Here is a 25,065-nt window from a genome sequence, read left to right as displayed (position 1 = left end):
TGCTCAGCTGTCTCAATCTGTGACAAAACTCTATATATCTAATGCCTATTTCTCAAAAACAAGTTGCAAACTTCTTTGGGTTTCAAAATAATCATATAAATTGATCTTACTGTTCATAGAACTAAGTAGGTGATTAACAGAGGAAGATAAAATAAAGTATTAAAATGTTCAGTGGCTTGAAGTACCTTAGAAACTTAGCTTTTATGGACAGATTTACGTTCTTTCTGCCAATCTTCTCTTTACAAATTACTGGTATTCTGATTGCATGAAGGTGTTACAGGAGTTACCAAGATAACTTAGAAGGTCATCTGTAAAAATAGTCCTGGATTTTTTACACACATTTGTATATTTTAGAGAGTAGGTGTCTTTTTATGATTCCTCTTAGGTTAATTATTCTGATTAGCTTTTGCAATTAGCTGAAGAATAATGGCTTTTCCTTAATGGATATGTTCTTTTTACTCTGATTTAACCCTCTTCTTTTGAATCTACTTTTTAATCAAAATGCTGTGTATAATAAAATAACCACCATAAGGTGTATGCCAGTGCACTTCAGAAACCTGTCAGCATATGAATGAGTGACTATTATTATATATTCAGAATTTTATTCACTCAGAAAACAAATAAAAATCTATGTTAGTTTGCAATAAATTAGCAATAGATTTATAGATGTGTTTTAATGATAAAAATATAGACCCCTAAGAATTTTGGTTGGAAAGAATAATTGGTCTACTTAGGAGAAGGTGATCTGTCTGTATAATTTCTTTTGCAATTCACTTGCTGCCAAGAACAAGAAAAATGTCCTTTTTTCTATTACAATACTATTTAAGTAGACTCTGAGAGTGTCTGAAATTTTTACCTTGGGAAGTATAGCTTACTAGAGAGAGGGGACTGTTTCCACCTTTGGTTTTTTGTTATAGAGACAATTTTGCATGCAGCTAAAGAGGAGAGTAGCTAGAGCTGTGTAAAACCCAGAAATTTTTGACTAAAGCTTTCATCTTCTAAAATTCTTGTTAGTATAGAAGTTAAGCCTTTAAAGTATGGTTATTTTTCCTCACACGTGAAGAGGTATTGTTTGACTGTGCCAATGAGAAATTTCAAATCTCTCTCATGATACTTGCTCAACTGAGTTTCTCCTCTTGCTTAACTTTTTTTTTGGCAGATAAATCCAGCTATATTGCCATGAAGAAATTAAAGCTTTAATAATGAGCCAAAAGGAATCCTTCCTACTTGTCCTCAGAAGGCCTGACTTTTCCCTTACTGACCTGCCCATCTTGACTAATCAGACTGTAGTAGCTCTGTGTGAATGAAGACTGGTTATATGTTTATTTATAATTTTTTTAATATAAAATTTGTTTTTTTATATAAAAAAAAGCTTCCTGAATGCCATATAGTTAGTGATGGGAAAAGTATGTTTTACTTCTCTAGATCAAATGGAGGGATTTGTACAAGCTTTGAAAAGGGAAGTTATGTTTTCCAGAAACTGAAGAGATGAATTACTGACATAAGAATGGTTTTATTAATTAGATACATAAGCCAGAGCAAGCTGACCCAGTTTCTGGTTAGAGCTGAAGAGAAGTCCCTGCATCTGGGCAATTTGCTACCCTTGGATGGAGCACACTTAAATGTCTGATCTTTAGGTAGGTGAAGTTGGGTCTCATGAGTCCCACTCTACAAGCTACTTCATACATTTCATAAGATTTTGCCCTTCTTCCTGAATCCTTTGAAAATAGTAATAGTATTTCACTTCACTAATAATATGGCAGAATGTTATGCCAGAGACTAAATAATTCAGTGGGGTTTTTTTTGCCATCCAGATTTAAAGAGAGCTTGCATTAGATAAGCAGGGAATTTTGTCTGTGGATGATTTTTTTTTCCTGCAGGTATGTAATGATGTGCGAGAGCAGAATGGCAAAAGGGGACTGGGAAGGAGTGGGTAGTGATTCCTTCTGTACTGGCTATCAAATCTTGTGATACTATGACTATCCTGCAGTAATGACTGCACACTGGACCTCTTTCTTTTCTGCTTTCTGCCAGTGCTGAGACTTGGTCCCAGAGTCTCCTTGCCCATTCCCTATTTCTTGACTTGCACCGCATATGTTGTATCCTCTTCAAAATCCGTTCCCTATGCAAAGGTTCTGTCTCTCCTCTTCTGTGGCTGCCAGGTATTCCCCTAGTCCCTAGGTACATGAGCCTGGGTATGTTAGGTCTGCTCTGCTGTATCACGTTTCTTGGCAAAAATCAGTTTTCACCATCACAGAGGCAAAATGGGACATGTATCGTTGCAACTTTAACTGTTTCAAGGAAAGAGGTGGAAAAACAGCAGAGGAGCATTCTGGTAAAAGGTATTCTTGTTGCCATTACCACAGATGTTGCCATAGCACAGTGGTAAGTGCCTAGAAATTATATTGGTTTTATTTGTTATTACACAGGTTTAGAATTATGATTGTATTTTTTGTATGCTGAGCCATACCTGAATTATTTTGATTCTTTGCTCTCTCTCCATCAGCCATACCCAACAGTAATTAAGCTACAGCGGGCCTTTCCAAAGGCAGGGGAGTTTAAATATCGGTAATTTGATCTGCCCTGTTTACTGATCTCTGCTGTTAGCCGAGTTGAAAGCGAAATGTTTTAATTAAAGCGATTGGCAATAAGTTGGTATAATGCCATAATTTGCACTGGGCCTCTTCTAGAAAATTACTTAACCTCTGCCTCTGTTGCTAAGGCAACTAATGGACATAATTGTAACTGGGTGTATATAGAGAACAAGTAGAGGGCCTAAAGCTTTTTTAAATTGCTGCGGTATGATGATGCTAAAAGATTAAAATGTGATATTACTAAAATGTATCCAAAAGTCTCTTCCATACTTTAAGTTCAATCTTCACATTTTATCTTCTAATAATGTTTCACATTTCAAAACCTTCCAGTTTGGACTCTAAAACCTTATGATATCATACTTAAGTTCATTAATACAGCAGTGTATGTATAATAATTTGCGATGTAATCTGGAAATGGCAATGGCTATTCTACTGGGATTTAGAATAATGTGTTTGATGGAATCTTATCACCAATCTATATTGAATCAGCAAAGAGTTAAGAATTAGATCATACATTATAAAGTACCCTGAATTGCATTTTTAGACAAAAAACATGAAAACCACTTTTTTTCTTCCTTCATTTGCTGAACCTTAAGGTTCATAATGAACCTGGGTCCTATAATAAAACGGGGGATTTTTCTGAAAGAGATGTAAGAGTTCTGAAGAGGGCTTAGTAGATGCCCTTGACATGATGCCTGTCACCAACACCCATGTGGAATCTGATGGGGTATTTTAAATAATGTTTAGAATCTATACTTTTCATTTGCACTGTTTCCTTCTAGGGAGAGGAACATAAATGAATGTTTAATATGTTGTTTCTCTGTTGGAAAATATTTAGAATTGGAGTCCAAAGAAATGACAATTCTTACTGAGAAGAAAGAAAGGGTACACTTTACTCTGTGCACTTTCCTATTGAGCTGATCCATCTCTAACATTCAGACTCTTGAAGATAAACAGAATGTAATCACACAGCATGATTGTGCAAAATGCTGGTCTCAGAAGTGTAGACTTAAGCTTGTGCAGTCACCCAGACAGAGCTAAGGATTCAGTCTTCTGAGGCCTTCCCCTATAGCATCTTTTTTACTGTTCCTATCTTTTCTATATGTGTGTGGTGCACCCTTGAAGACCAAGACTGGGGAGAATAGGGAAGTGGCAGAATGCGTAGTACTTGACTGTAGGAAAAGAGAGGGGCCTGAAATAGCACACAACTTCATCATGTAGCTCATTAGCTTTTTCTTTATTAGTACATGTATTTGGGCAAATTAATTTGAAAATTTATGCAAATTATGAATTTATAGTATCATGTGGAATGAAAAAAATGACCGAGATTCTTTGTCTTTGTTTTTAAAAACATTGCTGGAAAGAAATTTTATTCCAGTGTTACAGAATTCATAAACCATGTATAACTTGAAAATTAAGAGCCTGAGCCGTTAAAAATTAAATTACTCTCCAGTCTTATGTTATCCGTTTGTTTTCAATGAGACAAGGTAAGACTGCAAAAAAAGGATTAATTCAGTAGTTTTACTGAAAACCTTTTAGAGCTATAAGACCACTAATTACTTAAGTATTAACAAGTTGCATTTGAAGTTATTGACAGTAGTTTATATAAATTGTCAAGCGTTTTGAAAGAGAAGAAACTAAAGCAATGGCTTTACTGCTACTAAAATACTTCTCATATTTATTTATAAATGGTTTTACTAAAACATTTAAGTTTAGGCCCTAAGTCTAGAACTCTTAATCACTTGACATTATTGAACGTCTTGGTAGATGGCTGTCTGACCAAAACATCCTAACTTGCTTGACTTGAGGAAGGCCACTGTATCGGAAACTGATGTGAGGACATTTGCATTCTCATGGTGGAGACATTAATAAATTCTGAATCTTTTGTGGGTTATTTCTTCTTTCCATTCCCTCATTCCCTCCTTACATGCATATATATGTGTGTATGTAAGACATCTCTGTGGAAAAAAGTAATTTGTGTTAACATTTAGGAAGCTAAAACAAACTAGACTAACAAAACTACATTAGGGATATTGAGAATAAAGTGCTCCTAAAATGTAAACTTTGTAATGCAGTTTCCACTTCTCCATCTTACACCACACCCTTGCACCTGTCTAGAGAGTGGAAAGGGAAGTTGAAAGCAGGCAAAGAAAAGGTGATCTCCCCAAATCAAGGAGGAGGAAATTCGAGGTGGAATCTCATGTCTGAGCAGCAGTTGCTCAAGACCAGTAGGTTCCAAAATGCCTAGTGATGTACATGAGCATGGGGGGGGTCAGAGAGTGGTGGGAAGGGACTTAGTCTGGAGAAGAGAAGGCTGAGAGGGGAACTTATCAATATCTGTAAATATTGAAGGGTGGCTGTCAGGAGGGTGGAACCAGTCTTTTTTCAGTAGTGCCCAGTGATAGGACGAGGGGCAATGGGCATAAACTGCAGCACAGGAAGCTCCACCCCAACATGAGGAAAAACTTCTTTACTGTGAGGGTGATGGAGCACTGGAACAGGCTGCCCAGAGAGGTTGTGAAGTCTCCTTCTCTAGAGACCTTCAAAACCCGACTGGACGTGTTCCTGTGCAACCTGCCCTGGGTGATCCTGCCTTGGCAGACGGGTTGAACCAGATGATCTTCAGAGGTCCCTTCCAACCATTCTGTGATTCTGTAAAGGCAAATGTTGTGTGTGTGCAATTACAGAAGCAGATGAAAAGCAAGCAGGCACAGGAAGCAGAAGGAACAAAGGCTGATCTTACTCCTCTCATAGGTGGTTGTTGTAAAATGTGCTGGCCAGATAGCTGTGCTGGTCAACAGAGGATATAAACAGCACCAGGAAAAGGGCAGACATGCTTACTCCCCCACAGATCCCAAAGGAAGCTGCAATGCAGCTGTACCGTGATACAGTGGTGTGAGATGTCTCTGGCCTTGCTTGTTCTTAGCTGCAGTTATTTCATAGTGAGTTCAGAGCATGGCCCTGCAGGCAGTTTGCTGGCATAAGTCTAGGAGAACCTGCATGACCTGGCTTCCCTGAGTCTGAAGCTGAGACTTGTCAAAAACCTCTAGAGAAGGAGATAGCTAAGTCTGACTGCTTAGCCAGTGTAACTCTGGGCACCCGGCACTGGCTGGCGCGTTCAGCCCCTTCTCCTACATGTGCTACTGTCTACATTCAGTCTTGCCTCACCAAGGAAGTATGTGCCATCTTTCTTACCTGCCTCTATTTCATAATATGCATTTACAATCACTTTTCTGATGAGGATAAGCTCCTCTGATAGTTACTACTTTTTAAAGGAAAAATACCTTAGTTCCCTTCAAGTTGGCTTTTATTAATAGAAGCCCAAAAAAAAGCATGAAAAATACATGCAAATCTCAATTGTTAATAAATCACCCTTCTATACATAAGTGTTAGGGTAGAAGATTAACAACTGGTGCAAATATTTATTCTTATGTTTCTCATGCATGTAACTACATGTCCCTTGTGAATTAGGTAGAGAAGGATAGAGATAGAATTCTGGAAAAAGGACCTTCTAAATGAAAATGTTAAATGGTTTTGAAAGAGACAGAGTATTCATTTGCTGGAGACCACGATTAAATTGATTTTGAGAGGGAAGAAAATCTGAAAAATTAGAATAGGGAAAGAAAAGTGCAAAACAAAATTAGAGTTCAGCTAGTAGAACTGCCAGTCTGATTAAATGAACAATTTCAGTTTAAATCAATAAAACTGTGCATAAACTGTGTAATAAAAGTAGGGTTTTATGTTTAGCTATTGAAAATTGCAACATACCTACCAAAATGAAATTGTTGTGTGCTTATACTTTATCTTTATTGTTACAATGAATGTCATTTACCATATAGTGAAAGGATACCAATACACCTGCAATATATTAGTTCTGAAAGGTTAGGAATATAATTGTTGTTACTTACAAGCCAGATTGTGGTAGCCATTGTTGAATGGTCCTGATCAATATGTGACGATCACTCTGAAACTGTATGCAGTGAGAATGCCTGATATGAAATTCATTCAGGTGTCAGGGACATTTAGTTGCAATTATATCCTTTAATCTTACATTTTAAATAGTACATCTGGATATAACAGTGCCTGTAAAGCCAGGATCAGTTGTCAGCCACTTCAAAATCTGTATAAAAGTATTAATGTTTGGTCTGTAGAAACTTTGTCATTTCCTGTTAAACTTTACTGAGCTGAAGAAAATGTAGGTGTCTATTCCTGTTCAAAATTTTCTGTACTGTACACTTAATAATTAGTGGCTCTGCAACATATGTATTTTGGCAAAGCAAAGTAGAAAACTAATATTTGGCAGCTTTAATTCTCTCACAGTTGTCTTGTCTTCACCTTGGAAAAAGAGTTGATTAAGCCATCTGTGTGGTACTTTATCCTCTTTGAGTATAGAAATTCTGCATTTAGAAAAATCCAGTTAATTGGTTCATAAGTTGTGTGTAATGGTGTGATTTGATTTAATGATTTTCCAAAAGAAAGTACCTGAGTTTCTGTCCAAAGCTGTTGAGGAACACCAGTAATCAGAGCAATTTAGAGACCTTTGGAAGCCTGTAAGATGAAGGCTAACTTGAAAGTTTATTTAGTGTTATTGGTATGCTCTGTTGCCAATAATACATTTTTTCCTTTGGAAGGGAGAAATGTACAGGAGAAGAATATAATATTCCCTAGAACAACCCATTTAAGACCAGCTCTGTGTGCATCAGCAGTCAGAGAGAGAGGGAGACAGACTCCTCTCCTTTCTCATCTTCTTTGCTGCAAGACTTAACCTACCTTTGCCATGAGTAACTCATCAGACTTTAAGTATTCCAACTTGGGCTTCTTACTAATTCCCACCAAAAATCACTACTACCTAGAGCTGTCTCTCTCCACAGTTTTTTCTCCTCTTAGCAATTAAAACAATATTTGAGTGGGTTATATCATCACAGTTATACTATTATATAGTTATACAGTTTAAAAAATTTCTCTGCAACAATATTCAAAATAGATGGAAAGGATTATTTCTCTTTTTTAATTTTTTAACAGCAGGGGCATTACGGCATTGTCCTGAAGATTTTACACGCACGTTGCATTGCTCCGTGATGCAACTGTGCACAACAGAGTTATGACAGTAGGTGTCAATAACATGTTGAACTGTTCAGCAGAATGTGACAGTGCAATGTATTATGTGTATTGGAGGGGGAAGAAATATTTTAGGAAACGGCTAGCTGAAACTGATTCATCCTTCAGTTGTTCATTACCCTAATAGGGCAAAGCTTGCAGGGAACCATGTAGGAACAAATTATAGTTTATAAATACCAAAAGTGTCACAATTTATTGAGCCTGTTTTATTCTGGGGATTTTCCGGGTTAAAAGTAAAAGTATGGGAAATTGGGTCTTTTGCCTCTAAGAAAGTGCAAAGCTTACCTTCTGTATCTTGAGATACGATGCCTGACTAAACTGTAGGCTGACAAAACTGTGCCACTATTGCATGACTGAGGTTCACCCATTCGAGGTCTTGGGGAGTGTTTGGGAGGTAACCAATTTTGAGAGTAGGTGGAAGAAATACAGTTCTGGGACTAGCTGATTATAGTTTTTTAAATTTTGCAGCTGTTTTAAGTTGCTTGAGGGTATAAAATAGTTGAGTCCCACGGGAAATACTTTAGAGGGCAGAAAGCAGGCAAGACAGACAAAAGAGGATGGAAAATACATTAATTACATAGCTTTTCAACTTACCACACGCTTATCACTGTGACATATGTAGCATCGTAGAAACACAAGCTGTGATAATTGTGTTTAATCTGTGTATTTGCTTTATGGATTCACTTTAAGAGAGTCAATCAGTCACTCATATTTTTTTACTTATTTTAATTACAGAAAATACCTACTAACATAGTCACAAACTGAGCACAAGCAGACTGGTTCGAGGTCTCCGGAAAATCCAAATCAAAATGATCCCATAGCCCTAAAATAAGGAAGGTGGCTTTGCTGGATTGTATACTATTGTCACTTTCCCAGAGATTACTGTATCAAAATTGCTTATTTGAAGCTACATTACATTGCAGATTTAAAAAAGCACTGTTCTGAAAGCTGTAATACTATGCAGGATGGTGCATCCTTCAAACCATGTGCATTCCTGGTTTGCCAGCTCCTGGGAATAGTTGCACAGTCTCAGAGTCAGTCAGGACAGTTGTGCTGGGGAACTCTGATTCTAACCTCCTGGAGATTTAACCTTGTGGTGGGTGGATATAAAATGGTAACTTGTAGCTTTTTGAGGACAGGGCAGATATATTTATGTGCTACTGATGATTATTTTGGATGAATGCATTCCCCCTGGCACCCCCTCTGAATTTTTAGCTGTTGCAGTTGTACTAGAGCTATCTAGTTTGAAGAACAAATCCATATCCATTATGTTACATGGCTGGAAGAGAATGTCTTTACTAGAAGGTGTTCAGAAAGGAGTTCAGAAAATGAGAAATGGACTTAAAATAGTTGAATTTGTAGCTCAAAAAGATGACTGTCACGACTTTCAGCAGTTGGTAAAATTATATGGATGTGTTTAAAGTCCATGGCCACTTCTACAAGAATTCTTTTACCAGAGTGACTGTGAGTCATCTTGGGCTACAGGCAGTAATAACAACATTAAAACCCCCTTATCTAACAAAAAATTCAGCTTGAAAAGACAATTACCAGATGGCTCCTGATAAAATCAAAGGCAAGTCTGGAAAACCTGGCCAAAATTACAGGAAACTTATGGTTATGGAAGGACTGTTGTATAACTTCTTCCAGATGCAGTATCTGCTGCATAACAGTTACAGGAGATTAATGCACCAGGCTTTCGGGAATACTAGCCATGAATTTTAATTGGATGGTCATCCTGCTGTGCATCCCCAAAAGCCTGTGCTAGAACAATTTCCTGATAGGATGCTCATACAGGGAAGATCAGTATAACAGAATCACTTCTGGAGTTCATAATAATGGTCAGCCAGGAATTACATCTAGACTGTCACTTCTTTTATGTTTTGGTTCTAGATTTGGATTATTTTTTCAGTGTATATGAGGGCTCTGATGCTCAGGATGGTCAGAGCTCCCAGGTGGTATTCAGCCATAAATGATTCTGCTCCACCAGGAGGATTTAAAGGGGATTCTCCTATTTGTGGTTCTCAAGTCAGTCCTCACTTTACCAGGTACCTTCTCCACCTTTCTTCCGAGTGTGATGTTTCCTCCACATATGCATAACATTTTTAAATGTAGTAGCAGACAGAAGCACACACCCTCCAAGGGTACGGCACAAATAACATACAAAGAACAAGTCCACAGTAAGGCGGTAGGCCTACATGATTTCTTGTTATCAGTAATCTTTAAGACCTAAAAATAAATCCATGACACCACAGGAATATGAGCAGGAGGGAGGAGAGTTCAGGAGAAAAGAAACTTGGAGGCCAAGGAGTCCAAGCTGCACAGAGAAGAGTAACTAGTTTGTGGGCCAGTTGTATTTGTAGAGGAAAGGCTCCAAAGAGTACGTGAACTGAAGATGGCAGTAGGAAAAGAGCTCTCTAACAGGCTAAAATTATAGGTTCAGTGAGAAGATGATGTAAAACAGTATGCATGAGGCTTTGTTAGCAAAATGTAAAAAAACAATCAAACAAAAAACCCCTCCAAAACAAACAATCAAAAAAACCCCTCAAAACTGTGAGTGGTTGTCGTCCTGGAAGAGAAGACTTTGCAAAATTGTCCCTTTTAGGCTTGTGAGTAGGTGCTACTGTAAGTGAACAGAAGGACAAAAATATGAAGAGAGGAACAGATATCAAATATGTGGACAAAGTATTGAGGGTCCTCTGGCCTGCCCATTTCCTATCCTGCTCTAGTGTGTCTGGAGATGGAAAGTGGAAGCACTGATCTGGGAAGCTTTTGACTTCAGTCAGTTCAGGAGAAAGTAGTCAAGCACTTGTAGCTGCTCATGCTGTAGGAGTGAGGTGCAGAAAACAAGCTCATGTAGACTTTTCCCATGCATTCATGGAGCCCTTTTTGACTACCTGGTCTGCAGTTTATGACAACTAGCTTTAGTCATTCCTGCAAAAAAGGAAAAATGTAAGAACCAGTAAGCTGAGTGTAAAGGGTGTGAATTAAACAGCCAGTGATTTTGTGTCCCTTCGTTTAGTACAAGGTGTATATACAGAATTTCTGCAAGTTTTCTCAGAATGGCATTGTATCAGTGAACAGTATGGCATTAACAGTGTGTTTCATATTTAGATCTATCTTTGATAATGCATACAGAGAATTCCCCAAGCACTTCACAGAGATCAAGTCAGAATGACTTATGCTCTTTTTCCTTTGCTTGGCTTGTGTCTCGTCATTATCCATAAAGGTTGACTGCCCCAGCTTGGGACTGCTTTGATCCATGTAGAGAGGAGGGCACCTATCCCCAGGGACAAGTGGTATTATCTCTGTTCACTGAGGACACAGAAGACAGGGTTGGCCCTCATTTACCTTGAAAAGACAGTTCAGTAGTAACTTGAGGGACAAGTCTTATCAAGAACTAGCTTGATGGGTGAGCCCTGTCACTTTCCTGTCCTCCCTAGCTCATGCTTTTTTGGGGGATGTTTTTGATAGGTGGTTATCAAATGCTGTGCAGTCTTCCTGAATCACCTCTGCTAGCAGGTACTTGCTGGTAGCTAAAATCTAGTTATGCAGAAGATCCCCCTGTACTCTGGGAAGGTCTGGGGGCAAGGATTGAGCAGTGCTGTAGGAAAAAGCACTAGAAATGTTCAATAGATAGAGAAACTTAGACTTTATTAAGGTACATATTGAGGAATGGAGATAGAGTTTTTCTGTCAAGGTAGGTGACAACGTTGTGAGATGACATTATTTCTTAGATGTATAGTCTAAACAGTTCAGCTTTTCCCTTCTGTTTTCCCAAACAAAAGCACTGATTTAATCACTCAAAATCCCGAATCTGGCAAAAAGACAGTATTTTTCCCTTGCAGTTCTTGTACTCTTGCTCCCATGTTGTTGCAGCTGTACACTTCGATATTGCCATTAGGGCAGACTCTCATACTGGTATGCAAGTCACCCCTTTGTACCCCTTTCTCTACCCCTTGATTACAGCTTTTGGGTTGCAGTAGGGGACCCAATAATTTGCCTGTACAGAGTTTACTGTCAACCAGCTGTGCAGCAGCTGCCCCTCATCAAAGAAACTCCAATCTTTCCTTCCCTCACTTTTTTACCACAAAAGTAACTTTCAGACACAATATATGCCTTCAGTGATGGACTCTGCTAATAAATGATGGTGAAAGTGAGCCCATTTTTGGCACCCTGTGTAGGGCTCTGGAGTTAATGTGTGCTAACCCCTGTTTCTATAACCTTGAACATTCCTATATCATATGAATGCACCCAGAGGCTAAAGCTGAGTGCTATTTTAGTGTCACACTTCTGTTATACAATTCTTCTTAAGTGATAAGTTTAAAAAAATTCCAATTATAAATGGAGTTTCTAACTGTAGTTTCTCACATGCTGTTGACATTCAAGTTTAGAGTTTCAGAGTTAGTGGGCTCTAAATATATGAGCATAATTGCAAATGTTATGAAATATTGTTTTAAAAATTAATTGTCATTATTGTCAAAATAAGAAATATATTCAGTACAGCTAGGCACTATCATGTCACCTAAATATTTGAGGATCAAAAGAAATAGTTAAGATTTCTTCAAGTGGCTGCTTAAATAGAATTTACGAGTTCTGCAGTAGTAGGATACTTATAACTGAGGCTGCTTTTCACATTAATCAATATTGTATTTCAGAGCAGAGCATTTCTAGTCTGTCTCAGTTACAAAAAACAGTATTTTTTTCAACAACTCTGCAAATTAATTAATGCCATTTATTCTTCTGATTCTAACCAAAGAATGTCAGATTCCCTTAGCTTGTGTATTGATCTGTAATATAACCTTCCATTTCCTGCATCTGCTATTAAGTGGAATAAAATTCATAATGGTTGCACTCCTGAGCAGCTGTTCACCTATCCAGTATTGTCAGGTCACCAGGGAAAGTTGCTAATACTTGAGGAGAACTTCACTGGTATATTGATGTCTTTTGTTGTTCAATTAACATTTCTAATGTGGAAGAAAGGAAGATAGTATTTAATATGTCAGCCAGCCTTAAGACAACTCTGCTTCCATTTTCTAATGCCAAAACCTAATACAATGTTTATGTCCATTAGAGTTAAAATACTTTCCTTATTAGCTGCCTAAGTGCATTTTTTCCAACAATAATAATGAAGGACATTCAGTAAACTAAAACTAATTAATCTCCTCAGTCTCCTTTTTGTATTTATCTGATGCCAAAAGCAATATATTTTTTTCTCTAAAGCAGATTAAAACTAAGCTGTGGATGGTGCCTCCTTCCTAAACAAAACCTGCAAAATTATCAATTTCCTCAACTACTGTTATCTCTTCTTTCAGAAAGCTGCTGCTCATTACTAACTGGGTTTTTGTTTATGCAGCTATCTGCTGGCAAAAGTTAGGTATTATTTGCTTTATTGCTGCTAGAATGCAAGGAAGCTGCGGGGATCCACAATCCAGGACCTGCCATTCTTACGGGAGAGGAGCCTTTGATTCTTGTGTAATGTAAGAGAGACTCTCTAGTGTCAGACTCTGCTCCAGCCCACCCATTAGGGCAATTTTAGGACACTTATATGCTCCCAGAAGGCTTAATCTCCATGGAACAAAGTCATAACTACTTCTTATTGCAAAAAAACTTATTTGGAAATAGTGGAACCAAGGGAAGAAGCCAGAGCACATAGTGATGTATCATAAAAGACATTCCCCTGGCCATCTATGATTGACTTATGCTTCCTTGATTCAATTCAGATTTTTAAGAATTGTGCAGGACCCACTGACATAAGACAAAAGACTCGTGCCTCAAGGCAGTGTCTGCAGTGCTAGGATCTTTCAGAAGGAATTGAGTATGTTTTCCCATATGGGATGCAGTAGGTCATATAAGGATCTACCAGGCACGCTGAATATTAAGTTTATGCTGAATTGTAGTTACTTAATTATTTTGAATGCTAATGAAAGGATGAACAATATCATTACCTTGACTGTCTAGATATGAACTTATGCTATTGTTTTACTGAATTATGTATGAATACACTAATATTTTAATGTATTAACTAGTCATTAGTTAATATGGAATTCAGATATTGCAAATATGTTAATGATGTAAATCATTATTAACAAAAATCCTGTCTTTCCAGCTTTCCTCCTGTCACCCTTCAACCAATGGCTTCTTTATCATTCCACCGCTCTTTTTCAGAATGAATTTGGAGTGCAAAATTTGTGATTCACAAGAAAACTTCAGTGTTCATCTTCTCTTTTTATCAGGACAATATCCTTATTTTAAGTTTTTGACTATGGAACTTTTCTATTGGTTGGCAACCTTAGCTTTGACATAAAGCACTAACTTGAAGTGTTCCTGTGTAGTTCTTTTCTTTTTGGCACAAAAGTTGATTTTTTTTTTTTTTTTTTTTTTTTTTATTTCCAGCCTTATTCCATGAGTGTATTGCACACTAAGATCCATCTGATCCAGTATCCTGTATGTACTGTGGACAAAACCATACATTTTGGGAAGAATGGAAGATCAGGGAAAATATCTCTGAAATATCTCTGATAATTTCCCTTAATACTCTCCCAGCTTAAAATAATTTTTTGTGGGATTTCCTGAACTCAAATTATTTTCATTTAATAACTCTCAATTCCTGAAGCAAAAACCTCAAGTAAAATGTATGCTCCAGAAATTGAATTGTTTTCTGGGTGGTTCATGCCAAAATTTTCTCATGTTTTTGAAAAGACTGCTTTTTAAATTTTGTTTGGGTTTTTTGCTTTGCCTTTTCTAAAGGTTAAAGGAATGGCCTTTTCCTGTTTTACTTTACAAAATACAGTTGTGTCCATTTTAAGTTAAAATAAGTCAGAATGAACATTGTAATCAAGCTAAGCCTTGAATACACCTTCTTAGGAAGTAAGAAGAACTATTTAAAAGTTCTGACAAATTCTTTAAGGATGCAGTAGAAGAATAAAAAAGAAAAAAAAAGTTTTTCTTAAGTTTTCTTACAGAATAAGATATCATGAAAATACCACAAGGTAGAAAAGTAGAACTGGATGTAATGATTCCTAATTTTTGTCTTTAAGGGTAGTTACAAGACAAACTAGATACTCATTGGCCACAGACACTCTATTACTTCAGTGGCTAACTGATGGAAAGAAAAAGAAGTGGTGGGTTTTTTTTTTCTTTTTGTCAGTACCCTTTTATATCTTATACTCCTTTCAGATCACTTCACTCCCTTCTGAAAGAGAATATCTTAACTTCTCTCATGAAATCTTTTAAAGATGGTAGAGATAATATAATTTCCCCTAGGGATTTCCCAAGGAGTTAGCCTATCCCAGGAAGCTTAATGCTAGCAAATATCCTAAAGGATTCCTCCAAATGTTCTAGAGGAACTTGCTTGCATCTATTCTTATGATAGATTATTATTAACCTGTTCTGGTTATTCATCCACAAGTACAGACAATTTGCGCTATTTGTACCCTTTCTCCAAGTCACAATCCTTCTCTGTAAGAAAATTAGCTCCTGCCAATCCTGTAGCATATTTCATTTGGGAGTCCCACATGGTGAATAGGGCTGATGGTACTGGGCAATATCATGCAAAGACACACTTTTTAACTGTATGGTGGCTGGGTAACTTCTCTCCTCCCCTCAGTTCTTCCCTATCTCTAGCTACAGAAATCATACTGGTATTATTTTAACACTCAAGAAGCCATCACTCTCTTAATATCTTTTTGTCTTCAGGCTTGCCTCCCCACCCTTATGGTGCACAAATTATGCTGGGAAGATGGACTTAACCCAAGAATTGTATTTGGGTCTGGGTGCTGTCTGTTGCAGTGAAACTTTATTAATTTAGTTATTAAAATTTGTGAGGAAAATGTTTCATATTTGGTTTTGATTCTGTTCCATGTTGTCTCTAAGTGTCATGATCATGGTACAAGTTACTGAGCCTTTCGACACGTGCTGTAGAATGGTAAAATACAACTTGCATCTTCCTTCCCTTTTTTTCCAAAGCACTTTAAGCAAATCAGCAATCTAATTATTGATTTATAAAAGGAAAGGAATTAATACATCCTACCATACCCTTTGGTGGTAAGAGTATTTAAAAGTGAACTATGCTTAAATTTCATAAAAGCCTCCTCAGCAAATCAGTAGAAAAATATTGATCTTGAAATAAGTATGTGAATTCTAATTGTGTTTTGTCTTTCCACTGGAGGACCATTACTTTATTTAGCTAGAGTTCATTCTTTAATTTTATAGTCTTCGTGTGTTGTCTATGAAGACTGCCTTTACGTTTGAACAAGGCTTGTAACGACCCAGTTTTGCTGATCTTTTCTTTTCAAAAGAATGTATTGACATGCAAGAGCTGAAGAGAAGCTTTTAAGATCAAGTTACCATCACCAAAAGTCTCAGCAACATATAACTAGGTTTCCTGGCATAGAGCTGTCTGTTAAATGAGTAAGTCAGATGCCAAGTACAATAATTGCTTCTTGCTGTACTTCAGACTCGCAAATCAATTTATTCTGATTATAAACCACCATCTTCATAACATACACTGTAATTACATATATATTTTAATCTTGAAAAACCACATACATCTGTAGGTTAATCCTGCTGTTTTCACAAGTGGATTTTGACCGGTAAAATGGAACAGTCTCAGCTACTTTATAAGTTTTGAAATATCCGATCTGGCTATTCCACTGTTAGAAGAATTTGGAAAAGAGTGAGAGAAAAGAGGCTCTAACCATTACACAAATCTACAGCATTCAAAGGCATAGGGAAAAGACAGGGAATCTGAATGTCTAACAATGTTTTTCTAATCAGTAGTTTTGAAAATAAAATTTAAAAAAAATCACTTGTTTTGTTTAAATTGAAAATTAAAACAAAAACTTAGCTTAAACATTTGCTTTGTAAAGCCAAATAGCTTTTGACAGAAAACTGTTTCTGTCTGAAAAACTCAAAGCAGCTTTACAGAATGTAATGCAGGAAGATTTCAATATTGAGGTGATATTTGAATGTACAGGTTTACATTTCTTCAGCTTCCCATCATTGTATGTTTAATTCAAGTGGAAGTTTCTTACTGTTTCCTATGTTTATAGTTAATATATAATTGTGCTTTGTTTTATAGCAAGCCATAGAGCCTTTTGAAATAAACTCTGTAGCAGACATTAGTCATCTTCTAGCTGCCTCTAGTCTAGCGCTGAGTGGGCATGAGGTCTTATCAGGAGAACTTATCCAAATTGGGAAGGGGGGGTGGAGAAAAAGTTTTCTTTGCTTTTGGTTTCTTTTAATCTAATGATAAGCTAATACATGAGGGGTATATAAGGGAACAGTGAATGACGATACATTGTAATGTGGACTCTGGGTACCTCATAAAAAGTTCTACCTGAGCTAGCACCAGAAACAGTATTGTCATCCTAGAGCAATGGGTCACCTAAGTGTAGCATGGTGGTAGTATATATTGCTCCTAGAAAGTTTACTGACTTGACATTTGCATGTTGGTCTCTTCTCCCAAGTAGCAAGTGATAGGACGAGAGGAAAAGGCCTCAAGTTGTGCCCAGGGGATGTTTAGATTGGATATTAAGAAAAATTTCTTCACCAAAAGGGTTATCAAGCACTGGAACAGGCTGCCCAAAGAAGTGGTTGAGTCATCATCACCGGAGGTATTTGAGATCAGTAGATGTGGTGCTTAGGGACACGGTTTATTGGTGGACTTGGCAGAGCTAGGTTTGTCTTTGAACTTGATCACAGAATCGTAGAATAGCTTGGGTTGGAAGTGACCTTTAGAGGTCTTCTAGTTCAACCCCCCTGTAATAAGCAGGGACATCTTCAACTAAATCCTGTTGCTCAGAGCCCTGTCCAACCCGACCTGGAATGTTTCCAGGGATGGGGCATCTGCCACCTCTCTGGGCAACCTGTGCCAGTGGTTCACCACCCTCATCGTAAAAAAAGGATCTTTTCCAACCTAAATGATTCCATGATGCTATGGACATGACTGACAGCTTAATTCTGCTGTGGTGTGCTAGAAATTCACATTTTTGGAACTTACTTCTATCTGTATTTCGTACCATGTTTGCATTTCCTAAAAAATATGTTGCAGTCTAATTTAAACAAACTGACAATAATGAGCAGTTGTTGGGCTGAATTCCAGTTCTTCAGATTAACTCTTAATTGATGTTTTCCTGACTAAGAACTGAATAATCTGTGTGTACGTAGTGAAGAAATACTTTCCACAAATCCAAATTATATTGGGTAATTTAGGTGCATAAATGCTCAGCCTTTAATGAACAAGTTACTGCAGGGTAAAGATTACTCAAATTACTCTTCATTAAAATTCAGTAGGGGTTTAATAACAGATTTAGCAACAGTTAGACTCTCATTTTGTGTAGGCAATTCTGGAAAAGTTACTTCAATTGCAGTAGGAGAAATTTTTATATCATATGGAGAGAAGACTTTTGTAATAAAAAGCTAACAACTCAGCATCAGTCAGTCATTTCATAGTGAACCTACTGAGAAAAAAAGTGTGTTAGGGAGGGAGAGAATATTTATATTCATTGAACTGGAGGAAAACAGCTTGGTTCATTACTAGAAATAACAGCTAGAAAAGAATAATGTGTAGCTGACACCACTACCGCTCCTTCTAGCATTTGCCTTAACTTTTCTGTGCTTATGATTTCAATTGCAACTCTGAAACACAATTTGGAGACTCAGTGAAGTGTAATAAAATGAAAATGGAAGGCAGGAGTTTTTTCCCTTGCTTGCCTGTCATAAATACTGCAGCTGTTTTAGTTGGGATCCTCACATCATGAAACTGAATGTATTTTAATTTTTAATATCCACAGTTAATACTGGAATCCTATTATGTTGAACAGCATATGAATATAAATCTTGCCTTGAAAAACTTCAAAACTTGATGAACAAAGCAATAGGTGAGGGTAGTGAGGGAAAATATTATCCTTATTTTAAAGAGGAACAATTGACACATGAGGAGAAGTGTTTTTGTCAAAGACACACTAGAGGGCTTGATGACAAAAATTTATGCTCTGTTTCCTCTAGGAGCAAACCCAGCTCCCAGTCTGGTTTGTTTGTTTTCTGCTCTGCACTGCTGTTTTTCAGATTTGTATTTTGTACTCAGATTATTTGTCTGATCACAGTCTGTCTTCAAAGAAAGCTGCAATGAAGCTGCAATGGCACCCACAGAAGGCACAGCAAACTGTGGTAAAGTGAAACCACTGTCTGAGAAACTTGGTTTGAAACACTCTTTAGCCCTCCCCAGAGGGTTTGGGCACTTACTGGATCAGTCTTGGTCCCAGTTCAGTGCCTGACCATGAGCTATCATTCCTGTTTGGGACGAATAAGGAGCTCAAAAATCTCTGTTAAATGTAGCAACTGAATGCACAAATGGGTGCTGAAAAGAGCACATGAATAGTCATGTTCTTACAAACATCTGTTTGAAAAATTCCTGCTGAGTGTCACCATGAAACAATGTCCAGGGTTTACTCTTAAGAAGAAATGTTGCTGTGACCAAAAGAACCATTCAAAAAAAAATAAGGAAGAATACCTGGTGGATTTGGGTGTTTTTTAAAAAAGTTACCATATTTGCATGTTTTAGATTTTTGTTGCTTTCATAGTACAGCACCTCTCCAAAACAAAACAAAAAACCCCAGACAGTAGGAACTCAGAAACATACAAATGGATAGCCTTAGGATGCTGATGGGAATACTGCCAGGAAGGTAAAAAGAAATATCAAAAAAGTGCCAAACATGCAGACCTGTCATCCTTTGCCTTAATGGGCACTTACGAATGTGCTACTTGCGAGAGATGTCCTTCCACAATATGATTGTGGTTATAAAACAAACAGCATGGTCAATAATATGATCTAATCTGATTGAAGAGGTCAGTTAGAAAATTATTACCCACTTTACAACCCATTAACATCAAACCTACATTACAGGAATGTATGTGATAGATTAAAAATTTGCTTACTTAAAGCAAGAAGGTCTAAATAAACTCCATTATAAATGTTTTTTTATATTTGAAGCAAAAAGAATTACCCCCTTGGTGACTGGAATGTGATGGGGAGAGTTGGAACAAGTTGCTGAGTTTAGCTTTTTAATCTCTTTGCCTGAACCCTATTTAGTCAATGTTTAGGGAAGTGGAAAAGACATTTTTGGATGATTAGCTTCTGCATTGTGATTGACACACTGAGGAGGCTGCAAGAAAGCAATTCAAGGGAAATTGAAGCTGTTGAATGGAGTTACTGGAATTGGAGAAGAAAAAAAAAAAGTGCTTTGCTTGATACAGAACAAATTATTTGCTGTATCAGGAAAGACCCAATGACCCTTCTAATCTTGTATCCTGCCCATGATGTTGATTTATACCAGACGCTTCAAATGAAGATATAAATTGCCATAATACGTTTACCTGTAATTGTATAATAGTGTGCAAGGAGGGTATGTTCTTTCTTGACACCAACCCACGATCAGCATGTGCCCCGTAGCATACGTATTGAAAACTCCTGTCTTTACTCCTAGCTGACAAAATTGCAGATCCTGATGGCGGTCATATAAATTAATGCAGGTGGATGGATAAGCGTGTTGTTTGGAAAACGATTCATGCTCACTGAATAGCCTGAATGTTAGGCAGTAAATTCTATGGCAAATTCTATAGGATGTTATGCCACAAGGTTGTGAGGAAATTCTGTATGACTCTTTATAACATGTAGTATCAGACGAAGATGGTAATTCAGGAGAGAAAGACTTGACTTCTGGCTCTAGTTTCCTGAGCAATTGTGCAGGATCTAGATGTATCTGTATCATCTGCTGGATCAGATTTTATCCAATGCAAGGTGTTACGTGATCAGCTCACTTCTTGTCTCAGCTGGCTTAGCTAGATGCCAACGTACCTTCTAGGTATATTGTCTGATACTCCAGACTGCATTAAGTTTATTTCCCTGTGTGATTTCTATGTAAATTGTCAGATACAAGTTCATTTACGGAGAGATGATTCTGAGGGAAATCTCTCTGGTTGTGTTTGCCTCTAAGGTGCCCCTGGGGGGTCAGGTGAGCTGGAAGGCAACACTCGTGGGTCTGGTCGTCTTTGTTTCTAATATCCTCTCTGTGCTCAGGCCGCTGCATGCATCCGCACCTGTAGTTAATATTACAGCTAGTGACAGCTATGTTTCATGTACCTGTGCTGGGAGTGTCCTGTGTAATTTACACGTGATCTTTGAGTTCATCCAGCAGCTGGCTATAGTACCAGCCTACAGGTTTTAGTGCTGGTCACAACCTTCGTACCCACTCTGTGGCCTGCACAACTTCTGAAGGAGCTCCAAGAACTTGAGGGTGACTTGTGACAGTGGATCATGCTGTAAATGTGTGCTGTATTCAGGAAGGTGAAGAGATAATAATGCAGGCTGGGCTAGAACAGCCCTACAGAAGCACCTGAAGTCTCCCTACATCAGGGCAATAAACACATACTAGGTCATGGGGGGCAACATGCACAGAGGCTTCCCTTGCTCTGCTGGTACTATGATGTTCGTATCACCATCCTTTTCCCTGTCCCTGTCTCCAGGCTGGAAGCAGCTCCTTAACAAGATCAATTGCTGCTCTACTGTAGTGCTTCCAGCCAGAGATCAGGCTGCTGTACCTCTGCCTTTAACGTAGGGTAGTCTGCGGAGGTTTGTACTGCCAGTGATTTGAACGTTTCCAGGCTGGCCGAGGCTATGCTACAGGCCTATTTATATTTGGCCCAGAGCCTGTGAAGCTCGGGAGGAATCTTCATGCCATCATTTCTGCCTGGCATTCCTACCTGCCTGTGTTGCTCTGAGTCAAAGGCATTTACAGGTGACCCACTTGCCAAGTAATGCTCACTTATCTCCTCAGCGGCTGCTGCATGTCAGTGGAATGTGCCTTTTGGCTGCCTGAGGAGTTGGATGTCCCTCAGGACCAGACTTGAGAGTGATGCAAGGTTTGTGAGCTGGATCATATTTGCTTGCCATATCCATCATAACATCTGTGAGAGCAAAAATGGGGAGGCAGCGTCACCCGCACTGTGCAGCTGCAAGAATCAGAAAGTCACTTCCATGCAGGAAGCCCTGAGTCCTTCATACAAAAATCCATTATTCTCTGTTCATTGCTTCAGTGATATGGTTTCCAAGCTGTTTTTTTCCTTAGTGATAAGAGGAAGGAAGAAAAGCTTTTTCTGTATTTTTGAAGCACTATATCCCTCCCCTCTGCATGCTCTGTCTGGATGCCTGCCTGGCTGGCTGTGCCAGACCAAACCTTAAGCCCTGGGCAACACGTCAGGTTCTCATTCCATAAGCATCCCTTTCATAACCTGTTCCTTCATCTCCCTCCAGAGATGGAATGGCTTGTGCCAACAGATATAGCTATAACCGAGAAATTTTTCTGTAAGCTGAGGTAAGAAAAACAGTGCAAAGGTATACCACACAAAGAAGCAGCAAAAGTAATTGTCAGCAATTAAACAGGTACGGTTTCAACTGCTGTAAAAATTCAACACTTAAGAACAAATGGTGAACTGCTGACAATTTTAAACAAAGGCAAGTAATAATGCAGCTGTGCTAGTTTAAGGCTATATACCAGCAGTATTATAGAAACAAATAATCAGCACAGGACTGCTGGAGGCTTCCATCTGCCCGAAGGGAAGAGAGGATCAAGAGAAGGAAATGAAAGTGCATCTTCAGAGCAACACAGGTGACTTGTTTCTTGAAAACCAGTTTGGTATGGGACAGGGAAAGAATTAAGAGCTTTGAAGCACACAACAGGTGAGGGGAATTGCACAAAGGTTAAACTGCTTTACACCTGACGTACCAAAGTTTAAGAAAACTCACTAGCATTCTGTTTCTTTGTGAATACAAATCATACAGCAGAATGAAATCACTTTATACCGTGGGACTCACTTTGGTCATGAACCTGAAATCTCTGAACTGAAGGGAAAATGACAAATGGGACATCATAGCTGATGCCAACAGGTTTCTTTTATCTGGTCAGTTTTCATCACAAAGTCTTCATTGGCTCCGGCTTTTTCTCGGTGTCAAAAAGGGAAATGTTTGAAGTCCAACCAATGTGTATCTAGATATGGGGAACAGTAGTGTCACTGATGACAGGGGAAACCAGCCTTCCTGTCAGAGGTGGCTGATGTGGACGCTGAGCTTTGTTTGTGGCTCAGGCCACAGAAGTCTGTGGTTGTGTCCATCTGCACTAGAAGGAGTGAGGTGAGAATGAGCACGAAGCCATGGTCTTCTCTAGTGCAGTATGCAGGACTTTATTTAATTTTTTTAAACATCATTTTTATTTTATCTTAGTTGGTTTGAATTATTGTAGGTTCATGTTTGTTTTACTTAAATAGATAACTTGAAGTTTTGGAAAGGAGAGTGTTTTTCAATATGACTGAATTCCCTCATCTGTTCTTATGAATTGAGTTGCTCATTAGTAAGTGCAGTGTGAGTAGAAATGAGCTGAATTGGTAAAAAGGAATGCTGGTGCAGGAGGGAATTAATGGTTTTATATTGTGGGTCCTATCTGAACCTTATGCTGTCTAAAGGAGATGTGAATTGAGTTTGCTGGGAATATATAACAGACTCTTTATGTTGGATTAATATTGATTACTTAAAGTTCATTTTATGTAATTGCCTTGACCTTGGCACTTGGGGGTTGGGGTCATACTCATCCTTTTCTGAAAATTGGAAGTATCTTGGTTTTAATGTGATGCAAGACAGGTAAAACTAACATCTCAAACAAGACTGTTGGTACAAAAATACGTTCCTATCCGCCTCTAGTTAGTTCTTTGAGCCCTTTCTGATGATGCTTTCTGTTAAATTATAGTTTTCATTTAACTTTTTTCCGTGTTCTTTGGTGAGACCTACTATGAGGTGAAGGGAAGTTTTACTGAGAAATCAAAGATTACTCTGTTGTTGCATTGAAAACATACAATAAACATGCAGGTCTAAACAATTTTTTTCCTTATATGTCAAGACTGTATTTTTGTGTCTGTTCCTTAAGGTCAAATCAGTTTTGCTATGAGCTTTCTTTGGGCACAGGAATCCTACCATTCTGGAGTCCAAAATTGTGGGATTTCTGCCTAGTATGCTTGCTTACCAAGAGAATGTGTCCTTTTGCATTTTATTAAACTGGTTTTGGTTCTTGTTTTCTCAGTAACTTAAAACCCTTTTTCTTTATATCATGACTGAGCTGCTGCTGCTTGCTAGAGGGCCACCGATGTTGATACTTTAAAGGAATGAAAAGTTTAACCACATACATAATGCATATATTTTGCTAAAATCCTGGTATTTTGCGAAGAATTCTTTTAGGCAAGTTCATAATCAACATTTTTTTCTTTGCAAATTGCTGTATGCTGCAATGGACAGTGGGCAGCATTTACCAGCAGCATAGCTATTGTCTGTGAAAGCCCAGGCATTTAGTGCGGTGAATATCCTAACAACAAGCTATTAGCACTTTGCTGCTTCCAGCAAGAATAGCTCGCTAATTCAGTTTAGTAAAATATGGTGATACTTTTAGTGCCAATAATCGGATCTGGAGACTTTCAGAAACAACAATTATGATGTATCATTTCTGCTGCCCCCATGGCAAAGCCTTTAGGCATTGAAACTGTTTTGGGAAACCAATATATATAGTATTGCTAATGTTAGTGGTTCATTTATCTACTGAATCATTTCTTTGTTTGCTGTTTTGCTCAGTTTCTGTTGTTCAGCCGAGACAAAGCAGCTCTTTCTATGGAAAGGAAATGAAAGTACATAACCAGGGTAAGATGTAAACCACAAAGCTTCTGACATAAACAGGAGGCAAATGGCCTTGTAGCAGTTACACTTAAATGAATAGGATGTAGTAAGTTGATGTAGCTGAGAGCATAGCTATGGCCAGGATTTGTCATGAGTCACCTCTGGTACCTACGAAGGAGAAAGGTAAAGGCTAAAGCATCCGAGCCATGTGTCAGATTGTATCTGAACAAACTTGTTAGGAAGTTACAAAAATTCATCTTTCCTAGGTGTTCCTCAATAGTCAACTTGAGATTGTTCTGAGGAAGAGTGAGTTGATGCTGAGGCATAGATATGTCCCATCCCAGTTCCCTTAGAGCAATGCATATCGGATGTTGACTGAGTACAGTGATACATGAGTTTCAGCCACCGCCTGTGTGTGTATGTCCTGTAAATTCTCAACCGCGTAAGCTACCGGTGCCAGTCTGCTGCAATAGCAATCCCGCTGAGCTGAGAAGGGCGCTTTCAGTACTGCATGCTGAGTGACTTGTTCAGTCTGGTTTTATCTGAGGAGGCAGCCAACAGATGACAAGGGTATCTGGGAGATGTGTAGCTCCTGTGGGACTCTGCAGTTCACATACTGGCATCTCTGGATACTGGAAGCAA

Source organism: Phaethon aethereus (assembly GCF_964289735.1).
Source record: "Phaethon aethereus genome assembly, chromosome: 7".
Lineage (NCBI taxonomy): Eukaryota > Metazoa > Chordata > Aves > Phaethontiformes > Phaethontidae > Phaethon > Phaethon aethereus.
Note: the sequence above shows the minus strand (reverse complement) of the source record.